General features: G+C 46.1%; 1 long non-coding RNA gene across 1 annotated transcript; it reads left to right on the top strand.

Annotated features, from left to right (window-relative positions):
* The first annotated feature begins 8878 nt into the window (after positions 1–8878).
* LOC140601849 (uncharacterized) lies at positions 8879–15955 on the top strand. The gene is made up of 3 exons (XR_012004970.1): positions 8879–9200; positions 9464–9603; positions 15341–15955. It is a non-coding gene; the product is annotated as an uncharacterized lncRNA (long non-coding RNA).
* The last annotated feature ends 9595 nt before the right edge of the window (positions 15956–25550 follow it).

Here is a 25550-nt window from a genome sequence, read left to right as displayed (position 1 = left end):
GGCTGAAGGTGGCGCTAAATCGCTGAGCCACTGGGGCTGCCCTACAATATACTTGCTAAAAATATATTTTATTTATTTATTCATGAGAGAGAGAGAGAGAGAGAGGCAGAGACACAGGTAGAGGGAGAGGTAGGCTCCATGCAGGGAGCCCGAAGTGGGACTCCATCCTGGGTCTCCAGGATCACGCCCTGGGCAGAAGGCAGTGCTAAACGGCTGAGCCACCCAGGCTGCCCGTTTTCAATTCTTCTTAAAACTCACAATTCGACTTCTTTCTAGCAAAGTTTTATGTGAGTTGGTGTACCTATCAATTAAAAGCTGTAGGGTATGGATCCCAGACTGCCCCTAAGGTGCATGTTCAGAGCCCTTCCAATTCCTCCAAGTGCAGCCTGGAAACCACCGAGCTGGTCTGAGGCCACATCCACAGCTGTGGGAACCAAGTGCCAGAGGCAGTCACGATTTACTGGATCAGAAACCCAGTTGTCTCCTGAAGCATCTGAGTCAGGGAATTGGTTTTTCTCAGGGCAGAGTGAAAAAAACCTTACACGATCAGGATTTCTCTCATCCCGAGAAAAATGCTTAGCATTTTTTTGTTTGTTTTTTTTTATTTATTTATTTTTATTTTATTTTTTTTTATTGGTGTTCAATTTACTAACATACAGAATAACCCCCAGTGCCCGTCACCCATTCACTCCCACCCCCCGCCCTCCTCCCCTTCCAACACCCCTAGTTCGTTTCCCAGAGTTAGCAGTCTTTACGTTCTGTCTCCCTTTCTGATACTTCCCACACATTTCTTCCCCCTTCCCTTATATTCCCTTTCACTATTATTTATATTCCCCAAATGAATGAGAACATATAATGTTTGTCCTTCTCCGACTGGCTTACTTCACTCAGCATAATACCCTCCAGTTCCATTCACGTTGAAGCAAATGGTGGGTATTTGTCATTTCTAATGGCTGAGTAATATTCCATTGTATACATAAACCACATCTTCTTTATCCATTCATCTTTCGTTGGACACTGAGGCTCCTTCCACAGTTTGGCTATCGTGGCCATTGCTGCTATAAACATCGGGGTGCAGGTGTCCCGGCGTTTCACTGCATCTGTATCTTTGGGGTAAATCCCAACAGTGCAATTGCTGGGTCGTCGGGCAGGTATATTTTTAACTGTTTGAGGAACCTCCACACAGTTTTCCAGAGTGGCTGCACTAGTTCACATTCCCACCAACAGTGTATGAGGGTTCCCTTTTCTCTGCATCCTCTCCAACATTTGTTGTTTCCTGCCTTGTTAATTTTCCCCATTCTCACTGGTGTGAGGTGGTATCACATTGTGGTTTTGATTTGTATTTCCCTGATGGCAAGTGATGCAGAGCATGTTCTCATGTGCATGTTGGCCATGTCTATGTCTTCCTCTGTGAGATTTCTGTTCATGTCTTTTGCCCATTTCATGATTGGATTGTTGGTTTCTTTGGTGTTGAGTTTAATAAGTTCTTTATAGATCTTGGAAACTAGCCCTTTATCTGATATGTCATTTGCAAATATCTTCTCCCATTCTGTAGGTTGTCTTTTAGTTTTGTTGACTGTATCCTTTGCTGTGCAAAAGCTTCTTATCTTGATTAAGTCCCAATAGTTCATATTTGCTTTTGTTTCTTTTGCCTTCGTGGATGTATCTTGCAAGAAGTTACTATGGCCGAGTTCAAAAAGGGTGTTGCCTGTGTTCTTCTGTAGGATTTTGATGGAATCTTGTCTCACATTTAGATCTTTCATCCATTTTGAGTTTATCTTTGTTTATGGTGAAAGAGAGTGGTCTAGTTTCATTCTTCTGCATGTGGATGTCCAATTTTCCCAGCACCATTTATTGAAGAGACTGTCTTTCTTCCAATGGATAGTCTTTCCTCCTTTATCGAATATTAGTTGACCATAAAGTTCAGGGTCCACTTCTGGATTCTCTATTCTGTTCTACTGATCTATGTGTCTGTTTTTGTGCCAGTACCACACTGTCTTGATGACCACAGCTTTGTAGTACAACCTGAAATCTGGCATTGTGATGCCCCCAGATATGGTTTTCTTTTTTAAAATTCCCCTGGCTATTCGGGGTCTTTTCTGATTCCACACAAATCTTAAAATAATTTGTTCTAACTCTCTGAAGAAAGTCCATGGTATTTTGATAGGGATTGCATTAAACGTGTATATTGCCCTGGGTAACATTGACATTTTCACAATATTAATTCTGCCAATCCATGAGCATGGAATATTTTTCCATCTCTTTGTGTCTTCCTCAATTTCTTTCAGAAGTGTTCTCTAGTTTTGAGGGTATAGATCCTTTACATCTTTGGTTAGGTTTATTCCTAGGTATCTTATGCTTTTGGGTGCAATTGTAAATGGGATTGACTCCTTAATTTCTCTTTCTTCAGTCTCATTGTTAGTGTATAGAAATGCCACTGACTTCTGGGCATTGATTTTGTATCCTGCCATGCTACCGAATTGCTGTATGAGTTCTAGCAATCTTGGGGTGGAGACTTTTGGGTTTTCTATGTAGAGTATCATGTCATTGGCGAAGAGGGAGAGTTTGACTTCTTCTTTGCCAATTTGAATGCCTTTAATGTCTTTTTGTTGTCTGATTGCTGAGGCTAGGACTTCCAGTACTATGTTGAATACCAGTGGTGAGAGTGGACATCCCTGTCTTGTTCCTGATCTTAGGGGAAAGGCTCCCAGTGCTTCCCCATTGAGAATGATATTTGCTGTGGGCTTTTCATAGATGGCTTTTAAGATGTCGAGGAATGTTCCCTCTATCCCTACACTCTGAAGAGTTTTGATCAGGAATGGATGCTGTATTTTGTCAAATGCTTTCTCTGCATCCAATGAGAGGATCATATGGTTCTAAAATCATGAATGAGAAAGGAGAGATCACTACCAACACCAAGGAAATACAAACGATTTTAAAAACATATTATGAACAGCTATACGCCAATAAATTAGGCAATCTAGAAGAAATGGACGCATTCCTGGAAAGCCACAAACTACCAAAACTGGAACAGGAAGAAATAGAAAACCTGAACAGGCCAATAACCAGGGCTGAAATTGAAGCAGTCATCAAAAACCTCCCAAGACACAAGAGTCCAGGGCCAGATGGCTTCCCAGGGGAATTCTATCAAACGTTTAAAGAAGAAATCATACTTATTCTCCTAAAGCTGTTTGGAAAGATAGAAAGAGATGGAGTACTTCCAAATTCGTTCTATGAGGCCAGCATCACCTTAATTCCAAAACCAGACAAAGACCCCACCAAAAAGGAGAATTACAGACCAATATCCCTGATGAACATGGATGCAAAAATTCTCAACAAGATACTGGCCAATAGGATCCAACAGTACATTAAGAAAATTATTCACCGTGACCAAGTAGGATTTATCCCTGGGACACAAGGCTGGTTCAACACCCGTAAAACAATCAATGTGATTCATCATATCAGCAAGAGAAAAACCAAGAACCATATGTTTGTTTCTTTTTTCTCATGTTGTTTGGCTATTTCTCTTGTCACATTGCCCTACTTCCTTTGGTAATTAGTTTTAGAAAGAAATCACTCACATAATGAAAATGATCTAGAAACTCAGGTTAAAAAATTTTTCTAGCCAGTGTGGATATGTGTGATTCACAGTTGCTTTAAGCCTACAGAAATTTGTTTGCACAAATCAATAACAACTTTTAATAAACAGACTTTACTGTTCACTGCTAAAAATATTCCTGTCAGAAGGGCAAGACAGTCGAAGAGTAGGGTCCCCAAGTCACCTGTCCCCACCAAATTACCTAGCTAACTTTCAAATCATCCTGAAAACTTATGAATTCGGCCTGAGATTTAAAGAGAGTTGGAACGCTACAATGAGAAGAGTTCGCATTTCTATCAAGGCGGTTCCCACCTGGGCCTCACTTGGACCTGGTGACTGTGGTTCCCACCTGGGCCTCACCCAGACCTGGTGACTCTAGTCCCCAACTGGGCCTCACCTGAGCCTAGCGACTCTGGTCCCCATCTGGGCCTCATGTGGACCTGGCTACTGTAGTCCCCACCTTGGCTTCACCGGGACCTGGTGACTGTGGTCTCCACCTTCACCTCACCTGGACCTGGTGACTCTGGTCCCCACCTGGGCCTCACCTGGACATGGTAGCTGTGGACTTCATCTGGACCTGGTGACTGTGGTCCCCACTCAGGCCTCACTGTACCTGGTGACTGGGCTCCTCAGCTACCAATGACTAACATCCAGGATGGACCCTTAGTTGCTACTGACACCAGTACCATCCCCAAGGTCTCAGTTGTTCCTGGTGACTATGGTCCTTGTCTGGGCTGACCTGACTCATCCTTGGCTCTGATCCTCTCCTGGGCCTCCCCTGCCTTGCAGGTATGGTCTCCCTTGTCGTGGGTGTGTATTGTCTATGGTCCCTTCTGGGCCTCACCTGATGGTACTGGGCCACGATATTGGCCCTTCCCAAGGCCAGTAGGTTCTCCGAGTCCTCCTGCATGGTGCTGCAATCCAAACACATCCAAGAATGACGGCACATGAAAACCTTCTGAGGACACATGCGTCCGGGTGCTCCCCGTGGGCAGGTCCCCCTCCGTCTGACCGGAGCCGGAGACAACCCCATAGCCCTGAGGGGCACAGGCTTGGCTGGAACATCACACATGGGCCCTCACTGCCTGTCTGTCACTCGCCCACCTACAGTCCACCTTCCCAGCCACTGTCCCAGGACACGCCGTCACGCTGGGATCACAGAGCGCTCCCACCCCGGTATCAGGAGCACACGGGCGGGGGACCCAGGAGGCTCTGGCGAACTGCCGATCTGATGCTCGGGGTGATGTCTCCCAGCCCGGGGGATATCGAAGGTTTCTCTTAGATTCCACAAGCACAACGACCGAGGGGAGAAAGCAACGGACTAGACTTCATCAAAATTAAAACCTGATGCCAGCAAGAGTGCGACCAAACTCCCCACCCTGAGGGCAATGATGCGTGAATAGCCTGAGGGGGGGTCTGGGGGGAGCACGAGGGACTCTGCCCGCACTCCAGTGCGTGAAGAGCAAGCCTGCTCACCGGTCAGGGGGACCCAGCAGGCCCTGACCGTCCTCCCCTCACCACAGAGTGGGGCGGGGGGGGGGGGGGGTGTCATCCCTGTCGGGGTCCTTGCATCTAGGACGGGCTGGAAAGGTCACGTATTGTGTCTCCCTGCATAGCACAGGCCTTACAGGGGAGCGGGTGTCCCGGGGGAGCTGCCGAACTCCGACTGCAGCCTCCTTCCCTGGACAGGGCCTTAGGGGGCCGCCCTCACCCCGTGGGGCTGTGGAAGGGCTGCAGGAGCTGCTCAAGGTCATCTCATTGGGGTCGGGGTGTTTTGGACCCCAGCCCAGGAGACCAACGCCCCCACCCAGACACACAGGCCCCAGAGTGGTCCACGGGGAGCAGGCATCAGGGGCCACTCACCTGTGACCTGTCACTGTGTGAGTGCCTCCTCTTTATGCACCGTGTACTGGGGAGAGTGGGAGAGTTGGGGAACTGGGGAGAGTGGGAGTTCTGGGGTACTGGGGAGAGTTGGGGTACTGGGGAGAGTGGGAGTACTGGGGAGAGTTGGGGTACTGGGGTGAGTGTGAGTACTGGGGAGAGTGGGGATACTGGGGAGAGTGGGGGTACTGAGGAGAGTGGGAGTACTGAGCTACTGGGGAGAGCAGGAGAGTCGGGTCGCTGTGAGCCAGATCCAAAGCACGAGTGCTTCCGAAGGTCTGCAGAAGCACAGTGAGCGCCAGGCAGCGGTGGAACCCGGGGGCTGCACATTTCCGCCCACAGTGGGGTCCCGCATCATCACTGTGGGCAGGCGGGGTCCAATCAGCACTTAGCCCTTCACCCTGAAGGCCGAGGGTCCTGGGGGAGGGTCCTGTCCCCACACCAGGTGGGAAGGGGATGCAGGCACCCTCCCACATCCTCAGTTCCCATCCTTGGGCCCTGCAGGCCTCCCACCATTCTAGGCAGACTGGGGGTCACAGATGTCCCCCCGACCCCCAGAGTTCACAGCATGGGGTCACACTTAACATTTGAGGGGCTCCTGGGTGGTTCAGTCGGTTCCACGTCTACTCTTTAATTTGGCTCAGGTCAGGATCTCGAGGTTGTGGCATGGAGCCTCGCGTGGGGCTCGGGCTCCGTTGGGTGAGGAGTCCGCTCCAGGTTCCCCCTCTCCCTCTGCCCCTCCCTACCACACCCTCTCTCAAGTAAATTTTCTAAAAATTAACATGAAGACACGTGAGCATCTTTATCCCCTCTGCAGAGGTGCCTTCGTGTGTGTAATGACCGTGTAAATGCCTTTCACGGACCCACCGGGAGTCCTACCAGAAACCCCTTTTCCTTGATATTTACTGAAGTACAGTCAACACACAATGCGACAATATTTTCAGGGCTACAACTAGTGACTTGACAATTCTGTGCCTTACTCAGCTCCCCCCACGAGAAGCGGCGTCACCGTCTGTCCCCGTACAAAGTTGTCAGAACAGTACTGACTCTATTCCCTAGGCTGTATTTTCTAAATTTCTGTGACTTATTTTATTTACGAACCAGACGCTTATAGCTGTTACTATTGTTCATCTATGTCGCCCGTGTCCTACCCACGGCCCCTCTGTCCATCAGGCAGCAGGATCCATCACATTAACCAGAGAAAGGACGTGGGGCAGCCCCGGGTGGTTCAGCGGTTTAGCGCCTGCCTTCAGCCCAGGGCGTGATCCTGGAGTCCTGGGATCGAGTCCCACGTCGGGTTCCCTACATGGAGCCGCCTTCTCCCTCTGCCAGTGTCTCTGCCTTTCTCTCTCTGTGTCTCTGTGTCTCTCAAGGATATATAAATAAAATCTTAAAAAAAAGAAAAACGAGAGAAAGGACAAAAAGCATACAATCCTCTCAAGAGTTGCAGAAAAAACATTTGACAAAATACAGCATCAAAAGCATAGTGGGTTTTGAGGAAATGTCTATCAACAGAATAAAGGCCGCTAGGAAGCTGACATCATCTTCAAGGGTGAAAACCTGAAATCATCTCCCCTAAGAGTAGGAACAAGCCAAGGAGGTCCCCTCTCAGCACTGGAAGTCCTAATGTAGTCAACAGACAGGAAACAGCAAAGGTTTCACACCTGGAAGAGGGACGTCACACTGTCCCTACTTGCTGAAGACTCGGTACTAGAAACAGGAAACCCGAGAGCCCACACCAAAACCTGTTAGAACTAATGATTGAATTCAGTAAATTCACGGGACACCAACTGAACCTACAGAGCTCAGTAGCCTTGCTGTGTCCCGACAATGAGCACTCAGGAAGGAAATGAAGGACGTGATTCCCTTCTCAGGAGCATCACAGAGAATAAATAATGAGACTGAACCAAAGGAGCACAAGACTTGTGCACTGAGCCGTACCAGGCTCTGGGAGGTCGTCCTGGGCTCGTGGGGTGGGAGCCTCATCTTGTGAAAATGTCCGCAGTTCCTGAAGCCACCCTCGGTTTCAATGTCATTCCTATCAAAATCATGGTGGTAGATCCTAGAAATAGGAAAAAAAAAAAAAACCTAACATCCGTCAGCCCCCACAAATGACCCCGGACAGCAAATCAGTATTGGAAAAGCAGGATAGAGTGGGACGCAGCACTTTCCTATTTCAAACGATGTCACAGAGACACAGGATAAAGCAGTGTGGTTCTCGGACCCCCGGCTGGCTCTGTCGGTTAAGCATCCGACTCCTGACCTCACCTCTGGTCCTGATCTCGGGGTCCTGAGTTCTAGCCCTGGGTTGGGGCATGAACGAGGCGTGGCACCTACTTAGACCCACAGGGGGTGGTTCCAGCATAAGCTGAAGGAGCAGAACAGAGAGTTCAGAAGGAAATGTGCTCTGATACAACTGATATTTTTTAACTTAATTTAATTTAAACCCAATGATTTAACGTATAGTGTTTTCGTTATAGCGAAAGTATAATTCTACTTTCAGAGGTAGAATTCAGGGATTCACCCGTTGGAGAGAACAGCAGTGCTCGTGACATCACCTGCCCTCCTTTGTGCCCGTCCCCCGTTAACCCCTCCCCCCCCTCCAGCGACCTTCAGTTTGTTTCCTATGATTAAGAGTCTGTATTTCCTGCATCTGTTTTCATCTTATTTGTCTTTCCTTCCCTTCACAGTAGTTCATCTGCTTTGCTTCTTTAATCCCACCTATGAATGACACCACACGGTCATTCTCTTTCCCGACTGACTTATTTCACTTAACATGATCCCTCTAGTTCTATCCGCGTCATTGCAAATGGCAAGATTTCCTTCTCTTTGATAGCTGAGTACCGTTCCTCTCTCTATGACCATCATCTATCTCCCATCCTCTTTATCCATCATCTGGCAGAGGGCACCGAGGCTCCTCCCACAGTGTGGCTACTGTGGACCCGGCTGCTGTAGACATTGGGGCGCAGGTGTCCCGCCATTTCATTGCATCTGTATCTTCGGAGTGAGCTCCAGGCTGTGCACCTGCCGGTCGCAGGGCAGGTCTATCGGTAACTTCCTGAGGAGCCTCCTGACTGTTTCCAGGGCGGCTGCACCAGCCCGCGGTCCAGCCCACAGTGGAAGAGGGTTGAGTGAGTCTTGGCGGACGTGGTAAAAGTTTGGTCCACATTTCATTTCGCATCCTGTGGGCTCCAATTCATTGTCCTTAAGTATTTCTGGGGAAGCCGGGTGTTGGGCTCCATTTCCGCGCGACGTTTCTGAAGCTCCTAGGTCTCAGCTGGAGCCTGGAAGGAGGCAGGTCCGGCCCTGGGCGCGGGGACGCCGCCTCCTGCACGGCCTCCTTCAGCTCCTGAGCGTCCCGCAGGGGGCGCCCGAACCCAGGCCCGGGTCAAGGGCGCACATGCGCAGTAGGCCTCGTCCGCCAGCAGTAACAGGAGCCCCTCTGCGCTCTGGAGGCCTGAGGAGGACGTGGGGCCGCGTCCACGCTGACAGGAGCCCCGGCCTCCTCAGTACCCGCGGGTAGGCTTCAGGACCATGTGGGGCTGCCTCCACGGTGACAGGAGCCCTGGCCTCCTCAGGACTCGCGGTGAGGCTTCCAGAGGATGTGGAGCCCCGTCCTCGCTGACAGGAGCCTGGTCTCCTCAGGACCCGCGGTGAGACTTCAGGAAGATGTGGGGCCGCGTCCTCCCTGACAGGAGCCCCGGCCTCCTTAGGACCCACGGTGAGTTTTTGGGATGACGTGGGGCTGTGTCCACGGGGACAGGAGCCCCGGCCTCCTCAGGACCTGCGGTGAGTCTTCGGGATGACGTTGGGCAGCGTCTACGCTGACAGGAGCCCCGGCCTTCTCAGGACCCGCGGGTAGGCTTCAGTCCCATGTGGGGCCGCATCCATGGTGACAGGAGCCTGGCCTCCTCAGAACCCGCGGGGAGGCTTCCGGAGGATGTGAGGCATAGTCCACAGTGACAGGACCCCTCTCGTCCTCAGGACCCGCTGTCTATGACTCAGGGACACATGGGGCCACGTCCGCCAAGACAGGAGTCCGGCTTCCTCAGGACCCGCTGGAGGACCCTGGAGGCGCTGTTCAGAGTCACATCCACCTCAGCAGGGCTACTCAGAACGACAAGGTAAGTGAATGGGGAGAATTGAGATAGGGTTAGGGTTTAGGGTGAGCAATAGGTGGTTAAGGTTAGCTTAGATGATATGGATTAGTGATCATGGTTATGCGTACGAGTTACTGGTGAGGGTGAGGGATGGGGTAAGGGTCAAGAGGTAGGAGTTAAAGTAAGGTATTAGGGACTAGGAAATTGACTTAGGGTCTGGATTAGGGTAATGTTACAGATAGGTTATAGGGTTTAGGGTTAGGGAATAGAGGGAGGGAATACGGTTAGAGATAGAGTGGGGGATGGGGTTAGAGTTTAGGGTAAGGGGTGAAGGCAGGGTTAGGGTTATGGGTTAGGGTTTGGGCTAGGGGTTAGGGCTAGGTTTAGGGTACGGGTTAGGTGTTAGGGTACGGGTTAGGGATTAGGGTACAGGTTAGGGTTAGGGTTAGGGGTTAGGGTTAGGATACGGGTTAGGGTTAGGGTACGGGTTAGGGTACGGGTTAGTGGTTAGGGTTAGGGTTAGGGTTAGGGTTAGGGGTTAGGGTTAGGGTACGGGTTAGGGTACGGGTTAAGGAGGGTACGGGTTAGGGTTAGGGTATGGGTTAGGATACGGGTTAGGATTATGGTTAGGATTAGGGTACGGGTTAGGGTTAGGTTACGGGTTAGGGTTCGGGTTAGGGTACGGGTTAGGGTTAGGGTACGGGTTAGGTTTAGTGTTAGGGTACGGGTTAGGGGTTAGGGTACGGGTTAGGGGTTAGGGTACGGGTTAGGGTTAGGGTTAGGGTACAGGTTAGGGTACTGGTTAGGGAGTTTTGCATTACTCTGAACAACTGTATACGAATCTTTGTGTAAACATAAGTTTTCATTTCTCTGAAACAAATGCCCAGAAGCACAACTGATGTACTGTGTGATACAGGTATAGTCAATGTTTAAAGTAACTGCAAAACTGTTTTCCAAAGTGGCTGGGACATTTACAATCCTACCACAGTGTAGGAGCAATCCAGTTGCTGTACATCTTCCTCAATATTTAGTATGTGATTATCTTCTTAAAAATTATGGTACACTACAAATAATGTAAAATCAACCATCTTCACTGTTTATAAGCATATAACTCAGAGGTATTAAGTATATTCATGTTGTTGTGCAATGGATCTCCAAAACTTTTCCATCTTTCAAATCTGAAATTCTATGCCTATTAACCAATGCCCTCCTTCTCCCCTTAATCCCAACATCTGGTAACCACCATTCTTTCTATTGCTATGAATTTGGCTACTTAAGATACCTCATTAACTGGAATCATATAATATTTGTCATATTGTGACTGGTTCATAATACTAGGCTTAATGTCCATTCTGTAGTGTGTGACAGGATTGCCTTTTAAGGTTGAATGACATGCCAGTAAATGTATATACCACACTCTGTATATTCTTCCATCCATTCATGGATTTCTTGTGTTTACCTTTTTTTTAAAAAAGATTTTATTTGTTTATTCATGATAGACATAGAGAGAGAGAGGCAGAGCCACAGGCAGAGGGAGAAGCAAGCTCCATGCCAGGAGCCCGACGCGGGACTTGATTCTGGGACTCCAGGATCACACCCTGGGCCAAAGGCAGGCGCTAAACCGCTGAGTCACCCAGGGATCCCCTTGTGTTCACCTTTTGTGAATAATGCTGCTATGAACAGGGGTGTGGAAATATCTCAAGACCTGCTTTCGATTCTTTTGGATTATACCCAGAAATGAAATTGATAAATTACACGGTAGTTCTACTTTTGCTTTTTTTTGAGGAACTGCCACACGGTTTCCCATAGTGGTTTTCCAGAGCTTCTAATTTTTCCACATCCTTGTCAACACTTGTTATTTTCTGATCTTTTGATAGTACTCTTCCTAATGGGTGTGGAGTGATATTTAACTGTGGTTTTGATTTGCATTTCTCTAATGATTAGTGATGTTGAGCATCTTTTTGTAAACTTGTTGGTCATTTGTATATCTTCTTTGGAGAAAGGTCAGTTCATATTGTTGAATCCTTTTTAAACCAACTTACTTGATTTTTTTCTATTGAGTTGTAGGAGTTGTCTACATACTCCTTATATTATTAATCCCTTATCACTTTAATGATTTATAAATCTTTTCTCCCATTCTATAGACTTTTTTCACTCTGTCCATTGTGCCCTTTGATGCATGAGTGTTTTAAAGTTTGATGTAGTCCCATTTGTCTTTGCTATTATTGCCTCTGCTTTTGGTGTCACGTCCCAGAAATCACTGCCAAATCCAATGTTATGAAGCTTTCCCCTGTGTTTTCTGCTAGGAGTTTTGGAGTTTGGGATCTTATATTTAGGTCTTTAATCCAGTTTGAGGTAACATGCATATGCCATTATCTTATATTTTAGTTATTTTGATAGCTTGTAGTGATACCTTATCATGGTCTCAATACTTTACTAAAGGGTAGTGACGTTGAACATCTTTTCATGTGCTTATCTGTCATTTGTATATCTTATTCAGTGAAATTTCTCTTTGTGTCTTTCTTTTTGGGTGTCCATTTTATAATTAGATTGTTTGGTTTTTAAACATCGAGTTCTCAGGCTTCTTCACATAATCTAGATAAGACTCCTTTGTCAAATAATATAGCATGTAAATATTCTCTCAGGATGTAGCTTGTCTTTTTATCTTTTTAACAGAATCTTTCAGAGAACAAATTATTTTATTTTTATGAAGTCCAATTTTTCCTATTACAGATCATGCTTTTGGTGCCCTGGGATTTTTCGTTTGTTTTGTTTTTAAAGATTTATTTATTTTAGAGAGATGGGGGGGGGGTTTGCAAAGGGAGAGAGAGAATCCTCAAGCAGACTCCCAGCTCAGCACAGAGCCTCACACAGGGCTCAATCCCAGGACCCTGAGATCATGACCTGGGCCAAAGTCCAAGGCTTCGTTAACTGAGCCACCCAGCTGCCCCATTTTTTGTCGTGTTTAAGAACTCTTTACCAAGACCCAGGGCACAAGGAATTCCTCCTATTTTATCTTCTAAGAGTTTTATAGTTTTACAGTATACATATGCTTGATATCCATTTTGAGCTTTTTAATAATGTGTGGGGCTTAGGTGGATTTCTTAGACAGACGGATTACACAAATCTTCATTTCTGAAGTGTGGGGATCATTAATACTCCTGCCTGAATTGGATCATTGTAGTTTTCCATCAGCTTTAATCACAGAAACTGGTAGTAGTAAAAGTCATCCTAAAGGCTCACTTGTATTTCAGACACCCTTGGCCTTATTTCCACCGTGTAGTAGCAGCCCAATTTCCCCTTGCTAATTGAGATCAATGATCCCACACAGTACAGTACCTCCCAAAAATATCTTCATGTTTATTGAACACTCAAAGGTCTATCCACATTTCTCCTCCCCACACCTCTTTCTCACCAATTTTCTAATCATATTCCTTCCAAATTGCTAACCATCCAGCTAAACCGTTGGCCACAGCCCAAAACCATACTTCTGACTACTTCTTCCAAAGCAAAATGAACAATTAGCTGCACCTGATTGTTCCCACTCAGAAGATTTCCTTTCACCACTGTCCTTCATGGATGTCCCAGAAAGGGACTGTGGTGCCACATTTGTCCACTTTTGAATGGTGCGTGCATATTATCTGTAAACCAAGCTTCAGCTTTCACTTTCCTAGTCAACTAACAGTGCAGACATCCCTAGGAGGCCATAGATGCAGGCTAGGAGAGAGAAGGTAATGTAGCAGGAGTGAGGTCTGTGGGCTTTTGGGTTATGTCTTCGTGTAATTTCCTTGTGCCTTCAGGGCATGTACAAGCCTAATCTTGTATGGACCGCTTCCATTCAACAATGGAATACTGTTGTGCATGCCCGACCCTATGGCTTTATTGGTCAGACGATGTCTAGCTTAATACCGGAAGCTCAGACTGCATAGTAACTTGGTAGCATCAGTCTCTACCAAGGCCCAGTAGCAAGCCAAAAGCTGTTCCCCAAAGAGAGATAATAGGGTTTTTGGAGGATAATAGGAATTTCCTCACAAATACTAGGTGTCCACATTGTGACTCACATCCAGAAAGCCTCTACCTACCACTGCTGCTTTGAGAACTATTGGATCTGCTGCATCATATAGCCCAAGTAGCAGAGCAGCTTGCATGACAGCCTGGACTTATTGCAGAGCCCTCTCTCATTTTGAGTCCCACCCAAAACTAGCAGCTTTTCAAGGTCACTCAGTAAATGGACCCAAATGAGGAATATGTTGCCTCCAAAATCCAAGGAGGCCCACTAGGCATTCTGCCTCTTTTTTGCCCTTTAGAAGGAATATCTTGACATGCCTGGTGCCAAGGGACCTCTAGAAATTTCACTGAGGAGAAAGGCCTTTGAATTTATCATATTTAGTTCTCACCCTCTGACATGCCAATGTGTTGCCAATAACTCTGGAGTATTTGCTACTTCTTACTCACTAGGTCAATCAATATAATGCCATCAGGACCCATGTGGTGTCCTGTGGAAGGGAAAGACAATCAAGATCCCTGTGGACCAAATTATGATATATAGTTAGAGAGTAGATATACCTCTGAGGTAGGACAGGGAACGTGTACTTCTGGTCTCGCCAGCTAAAAGAAAAGTATTCTGTTGGTCTTTACTAATAGATGTCAAGGTGTGGTAAAGGCATTTTCCAGATCAAAAGCTGCATACCCAGGTATGGGGGATGTGTTAATTTACTCAGCAATAAAACCACATCTGGAACAACACTTACAATTGGAGATACCATCTAGTTAAGCTTACTAGAATTTACCATCATTTTACAAGATCCTTCTGTTTTCTGCACAGGCCAGATATGTGAATTGAATAACCTATGAGAGATTCGCCACTCACCCCCCAATTTTCCAAGTCCTTTCAAGTCCTTCATGGTGGCACTAATCTCTTCAAGAATGTGGAATTTCTGTTGGTTTACTATTTTCCTAAGTAGAAAGAGTTCTAGTGAATTCTAACCCTCTTCCTTCCTACCGGTATAGCGCTATTCCAGAAGCCAGGGAAGCAACACAGTTCAGCCAGTTACTGAGTATGTGAATTCAATAAATGTAATTCCGTTACACAAGATCGCTCTGGAAACATACCAGACGTGCTCGGAGATGCCCTGGCACCAAACTGCCTTGCTCACCTGCTCTCCCTAAGCCCCTGTGCTGACTAGTGGACCACAGTGACATTTTAGGTTTCCTGAAATTAGTGTCAGTTTAGAACCAGTGTCCAGTAATCTCCAAATTGGAAATGTTGGAAAACAAAGAACAGATGGAACACATTTTTTTTTTTAAAGAGAGTACAAGCAGGGTGGGAGGGGCAGACAGAGATCAAGAGAGAGAATCCTGGGGATCCCTGGGTGGCTCAGTAGTTTGGCGCCTGCCTTTGGCCCAGGGCGCGATCCTGGAGTCCCGGGATCGAGTCCCACGTCGGGCTCCTGGCGTGGAGGCTGCTTCTCCCTCCTCCTGTGTCTCTGCCTCTCTCTCTCTCTCCATGTCTATCACAAATAAATAAATAAATGAATCTTAATTTGCATTTCCCTGATGGCAAGTGATGCAGAGCATTTTCTCATGTGTATGTTGGCCATGTCTATGTCTTCCTCTGTGAGATTTCTCTTCATGTCTTTTGCCCGTTTCATGACTGGATTGTTTGTTTCTTTGCTGTTGAGTTTAGTAAGTTCTTTATAGATCTTGGAAACTAGCCCTTTATCTGATACGTCATTTGCAAATATCTTCTCCCATTCTGTAGGTTGTCTTTTAGTTTTGTTGACTGTATCACCTCACACCAGTGAGAATTGGGAAAATTAACAAGGCAGGAAACCACAAATGCTGGAGAGGATGTGGAGAAAAGGGAACCCTCTTACACTGTTGGTGGGAATGTGAACTCGTGCAGCCACTCTGGAAAACTGTGTGGAGGTTCCTCAAAGGGTTAAAATTAGATCTGCCCTATGACCCAGCAATTGCACTGCTGGGGATTTACCCCAAAGATACAGATGCAATGAAGCACTGGGACACCTGCACCCCGATGTTTCTAGCAGCAATGTCCACAATAGCCAAACTGGAAGGAGCCTCGGTGTCCATCGAAAGATGAATGGATAAAGAAGATGTGGTTTATGTATACAATGGAATATTACTCAGCCATTAGAAATGACAAATACCCACCATTTTCTTCAACATGGATGGAACTGGAAGGTATTATGCTGAGTGAAATAAGTCAATCAGAGGAGGACAAACATTATATATTCTTATTCATTTGGGGAATATAAATAATAGTGAAAGGGAATATAAGGGAAGTGAGAGGAAATGTGTGGGAAATGTCAGAAAGGTAGACAGAACATAAAGACTCCTAACTCTGGGAAATGAACTAGGGGTGGTGGAAGGGGAGGAGGGCGGGGGTGGGGATGAATGGGTGATGGGCACTGAGGGGGGCACTTGATGGGATGAGCACTGGGTGTTATTCTGTATGTTGGCAAACTGAACACCAATAAAAAATAAATTAATTATAAAAAAAATAAAAAAATAAATGAATCTTAAAAAAAAGAGAGAGAGAGAGAGAGAGAGACAGAATCCCAAGCAAACTCCATGCGGGGCTCACTCTCACGACCCTGAGGCCATGACCTGAGCTGAAATCAAGAGTCAGACACTTAGCTGATGGAGCCTACCCAGGCATCTCTGGAACAAATTTTCAGAAAGGCAAGGATTACAATAACTGTGAATGGTCTTAGAATGATGTTAGAGAAGGTGGCAAAGCAGGAAGCTCCAGGAAAACATCTCCCATTCTAGACAAAAATTGTACTTGAAGAATATGTCTGATGTAACTATTTTGAAATTCTGGGGTCTTTTCAAAGGCTTGCAGCCTTCAGGGGAATTACTGGGCAGCACACTGTGGTTTCTCTCCACTCTCAGCATGTGGTGGCCACTCAATCCTCATCTTCGGCCACATGGCAGACATTCATGTCTGCATCCCTGACATGTCATGAATGTGATTTTGGGGGGCTAATGTAGACAATATGGATCTTTCCCTACAAGTATCAGGGATTTATACTGTGATTGCTGCTTCTGATCTTGGAGGTACAGGCAGGGAGGTAGACTGCCATTGTCGCAAACCTACTGGCTAAAGAAGCCACCAGGGAAATTAAGAGACAGGGTTTTATTCCAGCCCCCTTTATTTTTCCCTCTTCTCCCTCTGGGAACTGGACATTTGAGGACTAGGACATTCAGAATGAATTACATATATTATGGAATTTAGGAAATCACCACAAATCCCCAGTGTAACACTGGCTCAGGGGCTCTCTGAATCTCTCACCTGCCAAGGGAGGGAGCACTCAGCTTTCTCACCATCTCACCCAGACATGGGACAAAAGGAAAGAGGAAGGTGAGGCTCGGAGGCTGCCAGCACTCCAAAGTCAAAAACTGAGTTGGGGGCACCTGGGTGGCTCAGTGGTTGAGCGTCTGCCTTTGGCCGATGGTGTGATCCTGGGATCCTGGGATCGAGTCCCACATTGGGCTCCCCACAGGGAGCCTGCTTCTCCCTCTGCTTGTGTTTCTGCCACTCTCTGTGTCTCTCATGCATAAATAAAATCTTTTTTAAAAATGAGTCCAACTCTTAATCTTTCATCTAGCAGGCAAGTTTCTGCTATGTTCATGTAAATATTGCTCTTTTCACTACCCACCCTGAGGTCACTCCCTTCAGGGCTGACCATCTGACCTGCTGTTGGGGACTCAGCCCTCCTTGCCCTTCCCTCAAGTTCCACCCCCTCACCCATGTGCAGGCACATCCTCTCCTCTCCCACAGTGAGAAGTGCTGCTTACAAGCAAGAGAAATTCACTCTAACCACCAAAGCAATGGGGATATACTGAGAGGTGAGGGTCATTCCTCATTGTGCCAAAGGGAGAGACAGACACCTGGGAAGACGGAGTCCCGGCTGCTGTGGGAACGGTGGGTGCCACCTCCATGTCCTCTTGTGGCTGCCTTTGGTCACCGCTCAAGACCTGAGTTCCAGGAGGAGAGAAACTGATGGGACCCACAGAGGCAGCGGGTCTGCTCCTTGACCCAGTGACTGTGCCCTGGGGCTGGGGTCCTCATACTGGCCCTGGCCTACTGCGGTGAAAAAGATGGGGAAATCATTAGAACGAATGTTCGAGGCACTATCCTCAGGAAGGGTGTGTGAGGGCCATGAGGTTCAGAGCAGCCAAGTAAAATGCCCAAGGTCACACAACAAGGAAATGGTGATGTATTATTCTTTCTATGGATTGCTCCATCAATTTGCCAATATTTTGTTGAGGACTTTTCTGTTCATGGGGAGATGCTGGTTTGCAATTTTCTTTTCTTATAATATCCTTGTCTGGTTTGGCATCACTGGTATCCTGGGTCCATGAGATGATCTCAGAAGTATTCCTGCCTCCATTTTCTAAAAGATTTTCTATAATACTGACTTTAATTATTCCTTAGGTTTTTGATAGAATTTACCAAATGAAGCCAGCCAGGCCTGGAGTTTTCTTAGTGGGAAAGTCATAAATTCAATTTGTTTCTTATAATTTTGAAATAATTACAAACTTAGAGAAAACCTAGACATACATTTGTGAGAAAGTTGCAAAACTGACACCATATCACCCCTGAAGATTTTGGCATGTATTTCCTACAAACAAGGACTTTTCCCCACACACAACTGCAGTGCATCCTTGAAAATGAGGGAGCTGTCATGGATGTAGAGCTGACACCTGGTCCTCTGGCCTGTACTCAAGTCTCATCTATAATAATGCCCTGCAGAGTAAAAGGTACTCCATGTCTCCTCTCCAGTCCCTGGGTACTTTCCAACACCACAGCCAGCTGTTTGTAGAACATGGAAGGCCCCTCATCTGGATCATCTGACATGTCCTCATGCATAGATTAAAGTCGTGTATCTTTGGCAAAACATCTTGAGGTAATGTTGTGCCTATGTCCTTGTAGGAGGCCCACAAGTTCTCCTTGTACTACTGACAATCACGCACTGAAGCTGGGATCTCCCACAGTCTCCACCATGATGATACTCTTTCTCCTTTGAAATTACTAAGCATTTTGTAGGGAAATACTTTCCAACTATATAAATACCCCCTTCATCATAGAATTTTCGATGTAATCACTGATGTATTTATATCTGTAATATGATTTCCTATTTTACTGAGTTAGTCCATTCTCTCACTGTTTCTCTTGACATTCAAACCATCTCAGACTTGACCAACAGGAGGCCCTCCAGGCTGGCTCCTGTATCCCTGTAACATGCCTCCAGTCTGTGAGCCCCTCCTTGCTGTTTTGGCACAAGATGCTCCAGGCTTCACCTTGTAATTTTCCTAACATGGCCCTGGAATCATGGAGCTCTGGTTCATTTGTAGAAGCTAAGACCTGGGATCATTGTTATTGGATGTTATAGATAGAGACTATCTATCTATTATCTATCTTCTATCTATCTATCTATCTATCTATCTATCTATCTATCTATCTATCATCTATCTTCATCATCATGTATTACTTATTATATACCTTATTTTACCTTATTGTATCAGTATACCTCAGTACCAATTTCTAGATTAATGTTGTTGTGGGCAGAAAACAGAAAGTATGGGGCTCACTTCTCTGCAGAACTCCAGTTTCTGTCTCCCCAGGTGCTGGAACTCACTGCTTATCATTTGCTTCCGATCAGCCCCATTCTGCCCAATTCCTCAGCCCTGAAACAGCAGGCGCTTTGAGGGGAAGCAGCGGGAAGTCAGACTCACTAATGTCTTGGGATTCAGGCCCCTCGTTAATTTGTTTTTGTGTGTAAAGCATTTTTATTTAAACTCTTAATATAACAAGGACAACAAAAGAGCAAATGAGGGAGTTTATAGTTTGGGAGTTGATGCTGGTTCATATCAGAGGAAAGTCAGCCAACTGTGGGCACAGGTTTTGAAAATTCTTCAGACCTTGAGACTCAGACACTATGTCCTTTTCATGTCCACCGGAGCCACATAGCTAAAGTGCTGTATGTTCCGTCTTTGTTTCCTTCAGATGCCTCTTCGTATCATATTCCTTGGCTCCATGACAAGCAGGTCCTGCATCCTTCCCGCCTGGGTTAGTCTTTCTTTTTTTTTTAAGATTTATTTATTTATTTGAGAAACAGAGATTGTATCCACAAATAGGGGGTAGGCAGAGGCAGAGGGAGAGAATTTTCAAGCAGACTCCCTAATGAGTGTGGGGCCAGACTCGGGACTCGATCTCAGGACCCCAAGATCATGACCTGAGCCAAAATCACCAGTTGGACACTGAATCGATTGCTGGACATTGAACCAGGCTGAAAGCACCCCTCCTGGGTCACTTTCTAACCAAAAACTCCAGGCTGGGTAACTTTGCCACGTGTTTCATGTCAAAATAACACAAACTTATATCCATTTATCCAGAGAAAGGGAAGGAGAGAACATTTCCAATTCAATATCTGAGGCTAGCAAACCTTGATACAAAAGCTTCACAGAGGCATTAAATACAAGGGTAATGAAAGTCAAATCTATAATCACTAAAGAAAACATTACAAAACTATATGATATAAAATGCTATCAAAGTACCAGACAGTATTAAAGGGTAGTACAGTGTGATCAAACAGACTTATTCTAGAAAAGCAAGATTGATTTAGCATTCAAAAATCTACTTAAGTAATTAACCATATCTATAGAACATATGATCATGTCAGTGGAGGGAGAAACATTATTGTATAAAATTAAAAATCCATTCATGATAAAAAGAAAAAACTATGAATAGAAGTAAATTTACTTAACCTCTTGATGTGTCTTCAAAACACTCAAACATCATGCTTGATGGTGAAATCTAAAAAATCCTTCTCCTTGAGTTTTGGAGCAAAGTACAAATGGCTGCTCACACCATCCCCATTCAATGATGGGCTGGAGATGCCACCCAGACTCAATAAGACAAGAAAGAGAAAAGTAATGAGACTGGAAAGGAGTAGATAAAGATGTCATTTGTTATTGATTACATCAATATGAACACTAAAAAAATCCAAAGAAGTCTATGAGAAACTACTATGATTAATAATCAGAGTTACTGGACATAATTTTATATTTCTAAACAACAGCAACAATTGGAAAATTAATTATTAAATGACACCATTTATAATTGCTTCAAAAATAAAACACTTAGGAAAAGATTTAATAAAGTATATGTAAAAATATATATGTTTGGAGTACCTAGGTGGCTCAGTCAGTTAAGTGTCCAACTCTTGATTTTGACTCAGGTCATTGATCTCAGGGTCGTGAGATGAAGCCCCATGTCAGGTTCCCTGCTCAGCACAGAGTCTGCTTAAGATTCTCACTCTCACTCTCCCTCTGCCCCTCCCTCCATCTGCACCCTCTCTCAAAAACAAATAAATAAATGGATAGATGATTGTAAAACATTATTGAGAGACATAATGAAGACCAAAATAAAGACAGATATGCCTTATCCATGGATTAGAAGACTCTATTATAAGGGTAGCCTGGGTGGCTCAGTGGTTTAATGCCACCGTCAGCCCAGGGTGTGATCCTGGAGACCCAGGATCGAGTCCCACATCAGGCTCCCTGCATGGAGCCTGCTTCTCCCTCTGCCTGTGTCTATGCCTCTTCCTCTCTGTGTGTCTCTCATGAATAAATAAATAAAATCTTTTAAAAACAAAATACTCTATTATAAAATGTGAATTCTTCCCCCAAATTATCTATAGAATCTAACAATCCCATTCAAAATTCCAGCAGGTATTGTGGAAGTCAAGTTAATTAAAAAATTTATATGGAAATGCAAGACTAAAATAGCAAATACAATACCAAAGAAGAATAAGAAAGAAGATTTACATTACCAGATATTAAGACTTACTAATTAAAAGCTACAGAAACTCAGACAGTATGATATGAGCATATGATTAAACAAATAGATCAACAAAACAGAATAGTGTTTGGTGAGTACAACCACTTTGGAAAATTATTTAGCAGAATCAGGTAAAACTGATCATATGCAGATTCTACACTCCACAAGTCCCCCCTCTCCTGAGCATGTAACTGTGGCAGGTGGAATGATGGCACCTCAAAGATGGCCACCTAATCCCCAGCATCTGTATATATATTCTGCTACATGCAACAAATAATTAAGGTTACAGATAGAATTAAGGTTACCTTATCAGTTGACCTTGAAATAGGGAAATTATCTGGAATTACTCAAGTGGCTCCAATCTAATGAGATGAGTCCATAGAGAAGGAAAGCAGAAGAGTCTGTGAGAAGCACTGGACTCACCATTGCTGGCACTGAAGATGGAGGAAGGTGTCACAAATCAAGACATGTGAGTGGCCTCTGAAGCTGGGAATGGGGCACCTGGGTGGCAGTCAGTTGAGCATCTGACTCTTGGCTTTGGCTCAGGTCATGATCTCAGGGTCATGAGGTCAAACTCCGCATTAGGCTCCACACTCAGCACAGAGTCTGCTTTGGATTCTCTCTTCCTCTCCATCTGCCCCTCTTACTTATTCTCTCTCTCTAACAAATAAATAGATGAAGAAAGCAGAGGAGGAAGGAAGGAGGAAGGAGAAGAAAAGAAGAAGAAGAAGAAGAAGAAGAAGAAGAAGAAGAAGAAGAAGAAGAAGAAAAAGAAAGAAGAAGAAGAAGAAGAAGAAGAAGAAGAAGAAGAAGAAGAAGAAAGAAGGAGGAAGAAGGGAGGAGGAGGAGGAAGGAAGGAGGAGGAAGAAAGAAGGGGAGGAAGAAAGAAGGAAGGAGGAGGAGGAGAAAGGAAGAAGGAGGAGGAAGAAAGAAGGAGGAGGAGGAAGGAGGAGGAGGAGGAGGAAGGAGGAGGAGGAAGGAGGAGGAGGAGGAAGGAAGAAGAAAGAAGAAAGAAGAAAGAAGAAGAAAGAAGAAGAAGGAAGAAGGAAGAAGAAGAAGAAAAAAAAAAGAAGAAGAAAAGAAGAAGGGAATGGCCCTCAGCTCATAACCAGCAAGGAAATGGGACCTCAGTCCGACAACTTGTTGAATCCTACCAACAAGCTGAATGAACAGGAAACAGCTTCTCCCCTGGAGCCTCTAGAAAGAAATACAGCCCTGCTAACCACCTTAAGTCTAGCCTGGTGAAACCTATATTAAACCTCCGACTCCTTACAGAACTCTAAGAGAACACATTTGTGTTGTTTTAAGCCACCAAGAAATTTGTTACAACAGCCACTTACAATTAATACAACAGAGCAAGCAAAAAACATTACATATTCAACCACAGTCCACCCCTTGGTTCCCGAGTATGCATGCAGATTTGCATACACATGTACACACACCCTTTCCCTAACTAATTATTCCAAAGACTGCACTTCTCATAATGCAACAATCCTTTCAATCACAAAAAACTCCTCTTCCTTTGGAAGATGGCTCAGGACTGGATCCAAGTAGATCATACTGCAACAAGCTGAAAACCTGGGGGTGCTGTACACGCATCATGGAAGGTGAAAATGTTCAGTTTCATGATCTTGCAACCATGGATTTAACAGTTACCCAGATATCTAACCTAATCAAGGAAGGAAAGCAGAGCAATCAGAATAAAAACTCTCTTTCAGAAAAGGAAATGTAAATCCAGTCATCAGTGGTCTGAATAACACATCACGCCCCTCTGGATAGGGAGAAAGTGACGTCCTGCTCAATGGACAGCTTGGCTGGCTGGGTTCCCCCTGCACGGAAGACTTGATTTCTGCTCCCTTCTGTTCTCTGTGGCCCTACTAAAAGGGTTATTGCCTGGGGACAGCATTCTGAGAGGGGAGGTAACTATCCTGGAGGTGGCCTTGGGGACTGAACAGTAAGAGGCTCCTGCGCCAGGGCACCCTTCGCTGACACTGTCCCAAACACTATTTTGATGCCAATTGATTGATTTCCTGAGTCCTGCCATGACTATTGGTCCTATCTCTTTAGTCAGTGGCTTCTGGCCCAGCCTTCTCTCTGCCTCCAAAACAGTGGGAACAAAGAACTGGGATGGCCAGGTGGCCCCAAACAGTCCAAGAACACCTCTCAGTCCCCAGGCCACCACCCCACCCAGATTTATGGTAGAGCCAGAGGCACAGAGGCCTTCAGCAGCAGCAGGCCTATCGAGAGTGGTTTGGGGGGCAGGATCCCCTGATCCTCCAGGCTATCACATCCTGGCTTCCAGAATACCACAGTTTGATGATCCCATCCCTAACGCTGCCATGAGCCAAATAATTCAGCTTTTGCAATTCAAGAAGGTAGACAATTGCTGACTTGTAAGTGGCCCTGGTCCTCTGCACTCTTAAATCTCAGGAGACTTTCCAGCTGGCAACTTCCTCCTGTCCAATCTGCAGGACTGAAACGAAATACGTCAGTTGTGCACTGCCTCACTGATGGCCTCAGTAAAGAGCCAGCATGCTAACAATGTTGGCTCCTCCCCACAGGTGCTAGGCACCGAGACCCAGTGCCCTTGCTAACAGTGAGCAGAGCATGTCCAATCATACAATGAAACACACACCCTGGTTCTTTTAGGAAGCCTATACGGTATAAGCCTATACCCTTTATCCAATTAATTATTACCAAGTTTTCCTTGTTGTAAAGTCCAAAGGGTCCAGTTTAATACATTATCCACATCATCTGTTTTTTAAAAATATGCAGAGAAAAAACACTAGAGGACACCATGGACAGGGAAATTAGGCAATACCATTGAAACTCAAGTGATTCTAGGAATAAAGATGCCACTGAATTAGCAGAAGTCTTAAAAGTCTTTTTTTGAGAAAAGATTGTAAAAGACTCAGAGACCACTTTTTCAGCCCCCATTACATTAAAGATAAAGAGGCTGTAGCGCATGGATCCCTGAACCTGCAGCACTGGCCCTTAAGTCCCAGGCTATGAAATGCATTCCCAGATTTTGTTGGAAACGGCCTGGCCTCTGCATCACCCGGGAAGAGAAGGAAGAGGGAGAGGAACCCAGGAAGGAGCGTGGTCTCTGTGGCACCACCATGGCTCTCTTACTTGTCAGGGGGGTCTCCACCTATGGCTGTGGAGGGACTGCAAAGGCGCTGCTGGGGGGATGGGCAGGAAACGCTTCCCTTCCTCCACGTTCAGCCCGGGCCCTAGACCCCTCCGACTGCAGCTCACAGTTGGCCGGGTGCTCTTCTGACGTCTGCAAACACTTGGGAGTAAGCTGCTCTCAGGACTGGGCCCCGTGTTTCTGCCTCCACTCCTCGAATCAACTTCATTAAACTCAAGGAAGGGGTCTGATGTGCAAAGGAAAACACCGAGATGCCTATCATGCCTCCTGGAGCATATACAGTCGGTCACTAATGTATCGTATTACTGGTGTTCTTTAAGTGCCCTTGATTATTTTCATTCTATGATCAGTTAAAATAAAAGCACTCCTACGTCATCCCCATACCTGAGGGGTGCGAAGCCTACTCTTCAGGAGCCTGAAGCACCTGGAGCATCACACACGCAGCGGGCACAATGGCAGAGCGGCTCTTGGGCACACAAACACGAACACGCACTCGCACAGGCCCCCGCTTGGGCGCTCCCAGCTCCACCAGCAGCCACCGAAGAGCGGGATACACCCTGCCGGGCGGTGTCCCTAACCACCGAGGGGCTGGGGTACACCCTGCGGGAGTGTCCCTAACCACCGAGGGGCTGGGGTACACCCTGCCGGGCGGTGTCCCTAACCACCGAGGAGCGGGGTACACCCTGCGGGAGTGTCCCTAACCACCGAAGAGCGGGATACACCCTGCCGGGCGGTGTTCCTAACCACCGAGGGGCTGGGGTACAACCTGCCGGGAGTGTCCCTAACCACCGAGGAGCGGGGTACACCCTGCGGGAGTGTCCCTAACCACCGAGGAGCGGGGTACACCCTGCCAGGCGGTGTCCCTAACCACCGAGGAGTGGGATACACCCTGCCAGGAGTGTCCCTAACCACCGAAGAGCGGGATACACCCTGCCGGGCGGTGTTCCT

The sequence above is a fragment of the Canis lupus genome, chromosome 12 (genome assembly GCF_048164855.1).
Source record: "Canis lupus baileyi chromosome 12, mCanLup2.hap1, whole genome shotgun sequence".
NCBI lineage: Eukaryota > Metazoa > Chordata > Mammalia > Carnivora > Canidae > Canis > Canis lupus.
Note: the sequence above shows the minus strand (reverse complement) of the source record. Positions and strands in the feature narration are given on the sequence as shown.